Raw genomic sequence first — 14,269 nt, forward strand, 5'->3', positions numbered from 1 at the left:
ACATATAACATACAGCCATACAAAGAGCCAGTGTAACTAATAGGTTTCAGGAGAGTGTTTGAGCATTGTATACCAATCACAGTAAGCAGCAATTAGATGTTATTAGTCACATAGGGTCTCGCAGTAAGGAATACCTAAGAAAAAAAAAAAAAAAGAAAAGAAAAAAGAAAAAACTGGGTGCCTGGGTGGCTTAGTTGGGTAGGCACCTGCCTTCAGCTCAGGTCATGATCCTGGGGTCCCAGAATGGAGTCCTGCACTGGGCTCTCTGCTCAGCAGGGAGTCTGCTTCTCCCTCTGGCCCTCCACCATCTCATGCTCTTTCTCTCTCTCTCTCTTAAATAAACAAATACTTAAGAAAAATAAAAATAAAATAATATTAAAAAAAAAAAAACAGAAAGAACTAAGGGGAAAAAAAAAAACAAACAAAAAAACCTTCTCCTGGTTTTGACCAGGGAATCTACAGAACACATTCTACCAGCCTGTGGAGAGACAGCACATACATAACAGCTGTTTTGGGGCCACGCTGGTAAGAGCAGAACAGGCCACAACAGAACTTTTAGCCCAGAAAGGCCACCACCTTCGTCTAGGCATCCATTAGGAATCTGGAGGGAAGTCACTAACTCTGTAGTCATGTGACCAGGTGTGTCGCAATTTTAAAATGAGGGAGGATCTGTTCTGAGGGGGTGGGCGGGGAGAAGAAGAAAATGCAACATTTGATAGTGGATTCTTAAAAGAGGGAGTGGTGGGGGTAGAGGGGAGAGGAAAAGGTACACTAAGCAATATCAAGCACCACGAGGCAAAGGACCATCGTCTAAACTTGCATTCCCACCGGAGCCAAACCAAACTAAGCCTCCAGCTGGGAAGAGCTGTGCAGAAACCCGGAGTCCGGGTGAACAAGAGCACCATGGAGCCTGAGGACCTCCTCACCCCTCATGGGCGTTCGAGCTTGACGATTTTGTTGGAGGATAAAGACTGGTGGCTTTTTGTCCATTATTTTTGTTGTTTGGGCAAAAGATAAAAACATTCTCATTTTATAAGGTCTATTCTACAGAAAGAAAGCAAAGGTAAGGTGACACATTTAATCATTTCAATACCAATAGATATTTGAGTTGTTTGTAATTTTTCCCATTGGAGAAATGTAAAAACGTTCTTTGTACATAAATCTTGGCGCAGGCATACAAACATCCCTTTCGAATCCATTGTGGGCATTACCAGCTTACTGACCAGGTTGGAAGCAGGAAGACTGATCTGGTGTGAGGCACCATCAGTGTCCTGTCTGAGTCGGCAGGAAATGCTCACGCCTATCCTGGGTACCTGTGCCCACTCTTGTCCCAGTCCTGATCTGGGCCTCCCTGATCAGCCACCCTATTACTGCTCCTGCAGGCAAATTCCCTACCTCTCGGGTGTGCTCACTGAACTCCAGTCACGCTGAAAACACGTTACATTATAGTATTTACCTGTGTGCAGAAGGTTCCCACATTTCTTTATCTTAACTGCCCACAACAGTTTTTTCATTTTGTTTTTAAAGATTTTAATTATTTATTTGAGATACACAGAATGAGAGAGAGCATGAGCAGAGGGAGAGGGACAAGCAGACTCCCTGCTGAACAAGGAGCTCGATGTGGGACTCGATCCCAGGACCCTGGGATCATGACCTGAGCTGAAGGCAGATGCTTAAAGATTGAGCCACCCAGGTGTCCCATTAGGAAAAAATTTGGAAAATGTATGCATAATCCCAGGTAGGGGATTCAAAGTAGAAAACCAGACTCCGTAACTTGGGGAAGGGGTGGTAGTAGAGAATGAGAGATTTGACCTTATTAAAACTTAAAATACATGAGTGGAAAAAAAATCTCCATGACATTAAAAAAACACACAAATAATAGAATGAAAACATCTGTAACACACATAACTAACGAAAATTTATTCCAAGTATACACAGTGCCTACAGATCAGTAAGAAAGGAAGAAAACAAAAACAAAAAAACAAAAATGCTGAGAGAATAAATAGCCAAGGGATATGTATGAAAAGGTAATTCAAAGGAAATACAAATTACAAATAAACTTGAGAAGATGCTCAAAGATATTAGCAGCTAGAAAAACCCAAACTATAACGGCGATGTAACATTCTTCCTCCTCCCCTCATACACAACACAAGAAAAAGAGTAAGACTGATGATAATAAGCCAAATTTAAAACTTTGAAAACATCTGGAGCAGAGAAGAAGGGAGGACCAGTGTTCTTATCCACTGCTAGTGGAAGTAAAATGGTTTCAGCCTTACAATCTTTTAGTATCATTTAAATTTTTAATTTGGCATACATTTTGGCCCAGGACTCTCACTTTTAGTAATCTGTTATAGAGAAATAGGATATGTACAACAATGTTCACTGCAGTATTTCTGTCATCTCCTGTACTATTGATGAGGGAGCAGAAGGCAAGTTGAGAACAAAGCTCAAGCTGACACCCCGCAAACCCTCCACAACTCCTCAGGCACTCCTGGCTGCTCTAAACCTAAGGGAAGGAGGGGGATGCTGGGGGGATGGTTAACTAACAGAGATCACAGTCCAACAAGACAGGAGTCTCCCTCAATTTACAAATGTCTTAGTGTTTACAAGAAAAAAAGCATTCTTATCAATAACATAACTTCCAGAAGGAAACTGTTTTTTTGTTTTGTTTTGTTTTGTTTTTTTAGATTTTATGTATTTACTTGACAGAGAGAGAGATCGCAAGCAGGCAGAGAGGTGGGGGTGGGAGCGGGAGGCAGGCTCCCTGCTGAGCAGAGAGCCTGATCAGGTGGCTCAATCCCAGGAACCTGAGATAATGACCTGAGCTGAAGGCAGAGGCTTAACCCACTGAGCCATCCAGGCACCCCTGGAAGGAAACTGTCTTAATGTTAATGCTTAACTAGAGGGAAAAACTACCTTAACTGTGCAGTGACAAGGGCCCCAATATCTTGTAGGTCTTCCCTAGCAAATAAAAGTTATTTTGATAACCTCCCTTTTCCTAAATCCCCCAACTACCAAGTATATAACCAGTCACGCCTCAGAGCCCCAGGGCAGCAGCTTTTTCTGCCCACGAGTCCTGTCCCCATGCTTTAATAAAATCACCTTTTTGCAACAAAGATGGCTCAAGAATTCTTTCTTGGTCGTCTCCTCTGGACCTCACCTACATTCCTAAAGTACATCCCTGTCACTCCCAAATCTTTTCTCATCCAGTACGTTCCTCACTCCAGGGTTCCCTATTCTTTGGGTTTCTTATCTACTTCTGGCTACTTCTATTTCCTTGAAAACTCCCTGCAAAATCCCCACCCCCCATCATTCCCACCACTTGACTTCTCTGTTATTACAACTAGTCTGACGGGGGCTGCAGCCAATAATCAGGCAGTAGTGCAGGCTGAAATCACCAAACATGTGTGGCCTCCTGCCTCACCTGAGCTCTCAGTGCTGGCCTGCAGTGCTGGGTCTCTAGGCAGAGGTCTGTTTTCCCTGTGCAGAAATTCCACAATTCTGCCTTCTGTAGATCCCAAACCTATCACTTTCTCCTTCATTCTTAGCATATAAACTTGTCCTTTATTTCACTGAAAAAAATAGAGTTCACCAGTCAAGAACAGTACATTTTCTTTTCTATCACTTAAACAAACATATCAGAATCTTCCCCCATCATTCCCCCTTCCATAGGAAAAGAGACACTCTTTCCACGCAAAATTATTTCTTCCATTTGAGCATTGGGTCACCCAGTCATCCACTGCCTCAAGGATCCTGGTCTTGCATAAATATATTTTTTAAAGATTTTATTTATTTATTTGACAGATCACAAGTAGGCAGAGAGGCAGGCAGGCAGAGAGGAGAGAGGAGGAAGCAGGCTCCCTAGCTGAACAGAGAGCCCTATGTGGGGCTTGATCCTAGGATCCTGGGATCATGACCTGAGCTGAAGGCAGAGGCTTTAACCCACTGAGCCACCCAGGCGCCCCATGGTCTTGCATAAATTTTTAATCTCTCTCTTTCAACTAAGTTGAAAGCTATAAACTCGAGCTACTCTTTCTTCTCTATATGTAAAAATGTATTGGTGCAACATACAGCCTTTATTTAGATGTTATCATTTTCCTTTCTGCTGTAAGAAAAGTTCTTAAAAACTTCTTAAAAGATATATCTAAACTCATTTTTTTCCATTCCCTTACCCCCGTCAGGTCACTGAAATTTCACATCTTTCACATGCTAATAAAGCATGATGAACAATGACCTCCATATTGTCAATTTCATTGAATATTCTTCTGTCATTATGCTACTTTACATCTCTTTAGCATGTTATATTGATGAATGCTCCCTCCACCTTGAAAGCTTCCCTTATCTTTTATCACATTCCTTTCATATTTTCTGCTATGTGCTAAGAGCTTTCTCCCCTACCCTTTATTTCCTTCCTCATCTCATTACTAATATGGAAACAAAGACTTTATTATCATCAAGATTTTGCTTTGAGAGAGAATTATTAGCAAAGATCATTGCGAACTTTGCCTTATAGATTTCTTCCAATGTGAAGAACTTTCTTAAAAAAAAAAAAACTCATAAGAGGGTAGAGCCAGGCGTGAAAATTCATGATCATAAGGAGCAAGTGGCTCACTTCAGCCTTACCAGAGGAGAGGAGGGTAGAGAGCAACAGGTACTTAACCTCATACATTGCTGGAGAGTTTAAATTAGTAGGCTCATTTGAACAAAGTATCCATTGACCCAGTAATTCATCCTGATATATTCATACATTTACAAAATAACACAGTTTGAACAGTTGAAACTGTCGACTCCAGCGACACCTAGTGCCCCTCCGCAGTATAATCCTATGGCGTGCCAAGGAGCTTGTAGCTGCTGTGCCACATGTGGTAGTGGCAGGTTTTCAAGCTGGAGAGATCATGACCTGACCTCTGCCTTTCTGGTTTTAGAGGACCAAAACAACCAGCGGTATCATCAGCCTCTTGATTTTAAACTAGTTAAGCAATTAAAGGAAGCAGTCATGCAGTATGGCCCTCAGGCAGTCTTTACGGTCTCTTTGTTGGAGACCATAGCAGGAATGAAATTAGTCCCTGAAGACTGGGGTAACCTAGCCTGCGCAACCTTGTCGGGAGGGCAATATCTAGTATGGAAAACAGCCTGGCAAGAATACTCACAGGACACTGCCCGCCGTAATGCAGCAGCTGGAAATCCTCAGTGGGACCTAGAAATGTTAATGGGAATGGGACCGGACATGGGAAAGCAGGCCCAAATACAGTACAACCCTGCAGTGTATCTGCAAATAGCCGCGGCAGCCACTAAAGCATGAAGAACAATTCAAGGCAGTAGGGATTTACAGGGTCAGCTGTCTAAGGTAATACAAGGACCAAATGAAGCATATGCTGATTTTGTAGCGAGGCTGATGCAAACAGCTGGTCGAATATTTGGGGAGGTAGAGGCAGCCATGCCATTGATAAAACAGCTGGCGTATGAGCAAGCTAATAAATGGTGTAAAGAAGCCATCAGACCTTGGAAAAGCAAAGACTTGAGTACATATATTAAAGTTTGCAGGGATATCAACGACAGTGTTATTCAAGGGCAGGTTACGGCTGCACCTATCACTCAAGGTTTACAGGGATTACAGGGAGCTCAACAATATAAACATAGGGGTACTCCTGGAGTTTGCTATTACTGCAAGAAGCCAGGACACCTGTAGGAGCTATGGTTACCAAAGAAGAGAGTTGGACCTTCCTATTTCAAAGCTCCTCTCCCCAAGAAACCGAGCTGCTCACAGTGATAAAACATTCAAACATTTCAAATGTTTCATCAAGAACCCTTCAACCTTTTATCAGATAGTAGATATGTGGTGCAAGCTGTCTCTATCATTGAAAGTGTGGGTTCTATTAATGCCAGGTCTACTATCTCAGAGGCATTACAAGAAATCCAAACATTAGTTTGGGACAGGAAGGCTCCATTTTATAATGGCCACATATGAGCTCATACAACCTTACCAGGCCCCCTGATAAAAGGTAATCAATCGGTTAGCAGACTCCTTAACCAGAGGAGAATTTGTCTTTGCCATTGAGGACCCGGTGCAACAGGCGAGACATTATCATAAGCTGTTCCATGTGAATGCTTTAACTCTTCACCTCACATTTAACATAACAAAACCACAGGCACTGGACATAGTAGTCTCCTGCAGAAATTGCCAGATCTTACTACCTGCACCGTCCTTGGGGGTTAATCCTAAGGGTTTGTTACCTAATCATATATGGCAAATGGATGTCACACATGTTTCAGAATTTGGAAAGTTAAGATATGTTCATGTCTCTGTAGATACCTGCTCTGGAATAATTTTCGCCTCAGTGCATACGGGGCGGGGGGGATCCAGAGATGTTATCGTCCATTGCCTACAGGCTTTCACAGCATTGGGAAAGCCACGCCAGTTAAAGACAGATAATGGCCCAGCCTACACCTCACAACCCTTTAAAGCCTTCCTACAACAACTTGACATTCACTTGATACATGGAATACCCTATAACCCACAAGGACAGTGTTATGGAGTGCGCGCATCTTACAATAAAAAATGCGCTTTATAAACAAAAATGGGGGATAGGGGACACCTTCAGGTCCCCTAAAGATAAGCTCAACACCATTCTCTTTATTTTGAATTTTTTAACATTGGACAAAATGGGTAAATCAGCTGCAGACAGACATGCAAGTGATGCTGCTGCTCCCCCTAAGCCTTTAGTACTTTGGAAGGACATCCTCACAGGAAAGTGGAATGGACCAGATCCAGTGTTAGTATGGAATAGGGGGTCTGTATGTGTTTTTCCACAGGAAAAGGAGGCTACAATTTGGATCCCAGAGCGGCTGGTGCGTGCAGCCTTGCCTCTGAACACCAGTCATGATGCTGAAGATGCTGATGATAACTCTGGGGATGCTACACCTCCTGCAGCGGACTCAAGCCAGAGAGCTGTGAGCAGTGGTTAAAGCATGGCCATATCCTTTACCAGTGACTAACTCTTCTCTCATATTCCCTCCTCTCTTTACTACCAATTCTCCTATAGGGCTACCCACTGTTCACATATCTACAGACATTGCGGAGGTGACTAATATTACTGTCTCCCTGTCCAGCACTCTCTGCTTTGTGTTGTATCTCAATACATCAGTCCGCACCCTGGACTGTATTCGCCTGAGCAATCAGACCCTGGGGCAATTTCAACCTTTTCACCATTCCTCAAACATAGGTAACATTACTGTGATCCAGGGTTTGGCCCCTGTGAAACCTATTAATGCCTCGGGGCCATATCAACCTTTTAAGTTGCCCCGGTGCACCAATAATAGGGTATGGCCACCAGAGTGGTCTGGATGTCAGAGTACCTCGCGCTCAGTCTACCCATGTTCCTATCCCAGTTTCCATTCCAGAGGACAAGTTACCGGTGGTGCTATCCAGAAAGAAGAGAGATTTTGGTATCACAGCTGCCATTGTGACAGCATTGGCTGTATCTACAGCAGCTGCCACGGCAGCAGCAGTCTCGCTTGCTACAACTATACCCACTGCGGAAGCTGTAAACACCCTTGCAGAAGGAACGGTGGCTGCCCTTCAAACACAGACTCAGATCAATGCACATTTGCAAGCAGGAATCCTGATAGTCAACCAGAGAGTGGATTTGGTTCAAGAACAAGTGGACATATTGGGGGCCCTATTGGGACTGGGATATATAGCACCCTTCCTGGCAATTTGTGTAACTCCCATAGCCTATACTAACATGAGTGACTTATAGAATGTCTCCCGACAGCTCTCCCAATACTTGCAGGGGAATTGGTCCTCAGAATTCCCAAACTATACTCAGCACCTGCTACTAGGCATAACAAGGATAAATAATACCAGAGTTGAGTTTGCAAACCTCCCAGAGATAATCAAAACATTGCAAGATGTGTTAACCTTTACGAAACAATGGGCTAGCGTAATTGGTCTGATGATAATCCTTGTAGTGGGCTTGATTCTGCTAGTAAGGAAACTGCAAATTTGGAGGTGATAGCAACATAGGCAACAGCAAGCCATGGTGCATGCCTTGTTAGCCATCGAGGCTGGTACATCCCCCCAAGTGTGGCTAAGTATGCTGGATCAGTAGTCAACAACGGGTAAGATTGGTGGGGGAAATATACCAACCTAAGACAGGACGCAGATCATTGATATCTGCCGTCTGGTGACAGGTAAGGATATTCCCCGCCACTGACAACCTAAGACAGGCACGATCCCTGCCATAAAAGAAAAAAGGGGAAGATATTGGAGGCAGGCCCCTGGCCAGGGGGGCCTCCACCATTAAAAGATGGCGCCTGGCGAGTTGCCAGGTTAGGGTTGCCTCGTGAGACTAAGCGGAACACCCAAAGAGGAAGTAAACAGCATTGGTTGCTAGCGAAGTTGTTCGTTTAGGTGCGCAGCCTGATTCGCTCCCTCCTGTACCCTGCTCGCTGATTGGTCATGTAAGCGTATATAAGTGTGTAGACTTGCGGAAATAGTAGGAGAGAAGATACATCTGAACTGGGGCTTCTTGTCGTCCTTGCGGGTCGAGGGCGATACCATATAATGGAATATTAGCAATAAAAAAGGGTAAACCATTGATACAATACCAGGAATGAATCTCAAAATAATTATTCTGAGTGAAAGAACACTGAAAAAGAAGAGTGCATATTTAATGACTCTGTAAAACTCTATGTACTGTAAAACTCTAGAAGACATAATCTAATCTATAGTGACATAAAGTAGATCAGGGTTTCCTGAGGACAGGAGAGTGTTGGGTGACAGGGACAAGAGAGAAGGAGGAATTACAAAATGCATGAGGAAGCTTTTCGGGATAGTTGCTGTTTTCACCATCTTGATTATGGTGACATTTTCATGGAGATAGATAAATAGAGATAGATATACGTCAAAACTTACCAAATTTTACTCTTGAAATATATTCAGATTATTGTGTGTCAACTATATCTCAATAAAACTATTTTTTTAAGATTCTATTTATTTGGACAGTGCACACACATGAACAGGGGAAGAGGCAGAAGGAGAGAGAGAATCCTAAGCAGACTCCCTGCTCAGCACAGAGCTGCCTTCACACTCCATCCCATGACCTGAGATCATGAGCCACAACCAGGAGCTGGACACAACCACCTGAGCCAACCATGCACCCCCTTACTGAAACTATTTTTAAAGGAGTTCATAACAAAAGACACTGTCACAGTAATCCAGGTGAACAACAACAGAGGTTTGGAATGGAATTAAAAGTGGAAATGGAGGAGCACCTTAGTGGCTGCTAGGTATCTCAACTGACAATTTTGGTTGAGGTCATGATCTCATGGGTCATGAGATGGAGCCCAGGTTGCTCAGCGGGAGTCTGCTTAAAAGTCTCTCCCTCTGCCCCTTTTCCAACTCAAATTAGTGTGCATGCTTTCTCACTCCCTAATAAATTAATAAATCTTTTTTAAAAAGGTATAAATGGAGGGGCACCTGGGTGGTTCAGTAAAGCCTCTGCCTTCGGCTCAAGTCATGATCTCAGGGTCCTGGGATCAAGTCCCCCATCGGGCTCTCTGCTCAGCGGGGAGCCTGTTTCCCCTTCTCTCTTTCTGCCTGCCTTTCTGCCTACTTGTGATCTCTCGCTTGCTCGCTCGCTCTTTGTCAAATAAATAAATAAAATCTTTTTTTCAAAAGTAGAAATGGAAAGAAGAGATGAGATTTAGAATATACTTCGCTGGTGGCAATGATAAAATTTGTTGATGTAGAAAAATGAAATCAGGAAGCTCTTCAGTTTGGAATCTGAACAACTTAAGGTCATTTCCTAAGATGGGGAAGACTTTGGAGTAGGGATATAGAAGAGAATATCTACCCCATCACTGTTTGGGCTAGTGGGGAAACGGGGGTAACTAGGTGTCCATCATCAAGAGAATGAATACATGAAATGGAGATAATGCAGCAGCTAGAAGGATGAATTACATGTACCTCGTGCAACATGAATAGAACTCAAAAACATGTTCATGGAAAAAGTAAAATAATAAAATATATAGAATAATTTAACTAAATATGAAACAAATAAAGAATAGTACATATTTTATAAAGATACAAACAAGCTCAAGGACTATATCAAACATCAAAGTATGTTTGTGAAAGTGGGGATATGGGGGCAAGGGGAAAGGTAAATGGACTGCAAGAGAGGCATATATGACTGATGAAGATGGTGACCCATGACCTTAGGAATCTGATTAACTCTAATCACTATAAACTTTAAAACATGGATGAAAGAAATTGCAAACAACACAAACCAATGGAAAGATATCCCACGCTCACGGATTGGAAAAATAAATATTGGGGGCTTCTGGCTGGCATCGTCAGTACAGCATGTGACTCTTGATCTCAGGAATGGTAAGTTCGAGCTCCACACTGGATATAGAGATTACTTAAAAATAATTAAAAATCTTTAAAAAAAAGAATATTATTAAAAATGTCTACACTACCCAAAGCAGTATATAAATTTAATGCAATCCCTTTCAAAACACCAACAGATTTTTCAAAGAACTAGAACAAACAATCCTAAAATTTGTATGGAACCACAAAAGACCCCAACTAGCCAAAGCAGTCTTGAAAAAAAAAAACAACTGGCGGTATCACAATTCGAGATTTCAAGAATCCCTACAAAGCTGTAGTAATCCAAATAGTACAGTACTAGCACAAAACAGACATATGAATCAATGGAATGGAAATGAACATCCAGAAATAAGCCCACAGTTATATGGTCAACAAATCTTTGACAAAGGAGACAGGAATATGCAAGAGAGAAAGAGTCCCCTCAACCAATGGTAGTCGAGCTAGGGCTATTATGCTTGTATTTGATTATAGATGTCAGTGACATTTCATGGTTTCAAAGTCCTTGATGCTCTGAGAAGTGTAGAATCTAGTGAAAATTACACTGCCATAAAAGAAATGTGTTTTGGGGGCGCCTGGGTGGCTCAGTGGGTTAAAGTCTCTGCCTTCAGCTCAGGTCCTGATCTCAGGGTCCTAGGATCAAGCCCCGCATCAGGCTCTCTGCTCAGCAGGGAGCCTGCCCCCCCCCACTCTGCCTGCCTCTCTGCCTACTTGTGATCTCTCTCTGTCAAATAAATAAATAAAATCTTTTAAAAAAAAAGTGTTTTGTTTTTGTTTCTTTTTTAAAAGTTGTGCTCTTATTGGTTCTACACTCCCTAGAATACTACTGCTTTGTGAAAGTCCAACTGGATGCAGCACCCTCCTTGTATTTAGCACATTTGTAAGCCTGGGTCTCTTACTACTTGATATGTTTGCATTAGTTAAGAGAGAAACTTGGTAGCTTGGTAGCTTGGTAGCTCGGTTAGAAGGGAGGGGAAATCTGCTGCTAGATGGGTCTGAACTGAGCCAAACTCGTCTGGGTAAGAGTTGAGAAACAACCTCTGTACGTTAAAAAAAAAAAAAAAATTAGTCAAACATCACATAGTAGGCAGCCATTAAATTATTTAAAAAGTTAATTTATGGGGGTGCTTGGGTGGCTTAGTGGGTTAAAGCCGCTGCCTTCGGCTTGGGCCATGATCTGAGGGTCCTGGAATTGAGCCCACATCAGGCTCTCTGCTCAGCGGGGAGCCTGCTTCCTCCTCTCTCTCTCTCTCTGCCTGCCTCTCTGCCTACTTGTGATCTCTGTCAAATAAATAAATAAAATCTTTTTTTTTTTTAATTTATGAAGAAAGAGCTTCTGTACAGATTGGGAAAAAAAGAATTTCATGGAGATAACTGTATGATCAAGAGAGTTAACTTTTTATTTTTGCTTTACTAGTGCCAGGGGTAACTCGTTTGGTTCAAGAAAACTGTGGTTTTCTTTCCTAGGATTTGTTGCTAAATGCCAAAAGACATTTTTGAACTGTACATTTGGTCAGATTGTTAGCCTTTTCTATTTTCCTTCTTTTGAAAACCCTTGACTAAATAACATCTGAATTTTTTTTAAAATGGTATTGGGAAAACTAGTCAAAAGTATGCAAAAGAATGAAAATGGACCACTTTCCTGCACCAGACACAAAGATAAACTCAAACTTTATTTCACTAGGCAAGGGAGAAGAATTTGAGTTAGTAACTGACCCTGGCTCCTAATGAGTAAGTCCAGGGAACAAATAAATAGCTAGGAGGTCAGTGATTTCTAATGTAACATCCTGAAGGGAGGAAGAGCAGGGAAGAACTAGATCCAATTCTAATGAGAGGTGGTGAGAAATTCTTGCAAAAGACTGAAACTTCATCACAGAGAAGAATTGCCCACAAGCTGCCTACTCAGGGGAGAGCTTAGGAGGGCACCGTCCTCCTCTGCTTCTCTTTGAATAAGTAACTGAGATTGTGTGCTCTGTAGCAGCAACGCCAGGGCCCAAAAGGAATCAGGATCATTGCATCCTTAACCAAGCCAGAATCGCTACCATCACATGCATAATCAACAGACACCCTCCCTCCCCAGAGCCAACAGGAAGAGATCATAAGCAGACAGAACTTTGTTTCTACCACTTCCTTCTCTAAACATTACATCCAGACCAAACTGCCTCTTTGCCTTTTTAGAGGCAGCTACTGAACGCACACATGAATGGGGTCAGAAAGGATTAGAAAATACTGTATTTCTTGCCCTTCATTCCTGTAATCAATTCATGGGCTAACAGAAAAAAAGTAGAATAAGAATGTTTTAATTTTTTATTCATCCATTCTTTTATTTAATATTCACTGATACAAGCACTATTTTAGGTGGGGGGAGGATATAACAATAGATAAGATAGAGTTCATGTTCCTCAAAAAAAAAAAAAAAACTAAGAAAAAGGGCCAACAGACACATGAAAAAGTGCTCAACATCACTTGACATCAGGGAAATACAAATCAAAACCAGAGTGAGATACCACCTCACACCAGTCAGAATGGGTAAAATTAACAAGTCAGGAAATGCAGATTCTGGCAAGGATGCGGAGAAAGGGGAACCCTTCTACACGGTCGGTGGGAATGTAAGCTGGTGCAGCCACTCTGGAAAACAGTATGGAGGTTCCTCAAAAAGTTGAAGATAGAGCTACCCTATGACCCAGCAATCACACTACTGGGTATTTACCCTAAAGATACAAATGTAGTGATCTGTAGAGGCACATGCACCCGAATATTTATAGCAGCAATGTCCACAACAGTCAAATTATGGAAAGATGTCCATCAGCAGATGAATGGATAAAGAAGAAGTGGTGTGTATATACAATGGAATACTATGCAGCCATCAAAAACTGAAATCTTGCCATCTGCAACAACGTGGATTGAACTAGAGAGTATTATGCTAAGCAAAATAAGTCAATCAGAGAGGTACAATTATCATATGATCTTACTGATTTGAGGAATTTGAGAAACAAGACAGAGAATCAGAGAGGAAGGGATAGAAAAATGAAACAAGATGAAACCAGAGAGGGAAACAAACCTTAAGAGACTCTTGGTCTCAGGAAACAAACTGCGGGTTGCTGGAGTGGAGGCGGGTGGGAGGGATGGGGTGGCTGAGTTATCAACATTGGGGAGGGTATGTGCTACAGTGAGTGCTGTGAACTGTGTAAGACTGATGAATCACGGACCTGTGTCCCTGAAACATATAATACACTATATGTTAATTTTTTTTAAACTGAGAGAAGGGTAAGAAATTGTAATCTAGGGCGCCTGGGTGGCTCAGTGGGTTAAGCCGCTGCCTTCGGCTCAGGTCATGATCTCAGGGTCCTGGAATCGAGTCCCGCATCAGGCTCTCTGTTCGGCAGGGAGCCTGCTTCCCTCTCTCTCTCTCTCTCTCTCTCTGCCTGCCTCTCCGTCTACTTGTGATCTCTCTCTATCAAATAAATAAATAAAATCTTTAAAAAAAAAATTTTTTTTAATCTAGCATTATCAACAGTACAGTACAGAATGATGGTCCCCTCAGTATTCCCGCCACGTCTTTTAAACAGCACCTTCCCTCCCTATCTATCTCCAAACCCTACTTTTTTTTTAAATATTTTATTTATTTATCAGATAGAGAGTGAGAGTGAGAGTGAGTGAGCACAAGCAAGGGAGCAGCAGGCAGAGGGAGAAGCAGGCTGCACACCGAGCAGGGAGCCCAATGTGGGACTCGATCCCAGGACCCTGGGATCATGACCTGAGCCGAAGGCAGTCACTTAACCGACTGAGCCACCCAGGCGTCCCTCTCCAAACCCTACTTAAGAGAAATAACCAAGTTTTTCTCATTGTTGAGGCATTCATGCCTAAAATAATTTGGGA

The 14,269-nt window shown here is 42.4% G+C and overlaps 1 protein-coding gene across 11 annotated transcripts in view; it reads right to left on the reverse strand.

The window, feature by feature from the left end:
• The window catches only part of KLRG1 (killer cell lectin like receptor G1), a 341,170-nt gene that overhangs the window by 286,560 nt on the left and 40,341 nt on the right, over window positions 1-14,269 (reverse strand). The window lies entirely within an intron of this gene.

This window comes from Mustela lutreola, chromosome 8 (assembly GCF_030435805.1).
Source record: "Mustela lutreola isolate mMusLut2 chromosome 8, mMusLut2.pri, whole genome shotgun sequence".
Classification (NCBI taxonomy): Eukaryota; Metazoa; Chordata; class Mammalia; order Carnivora; family Mustelidae; genus Mustela; species Mustela lutreola.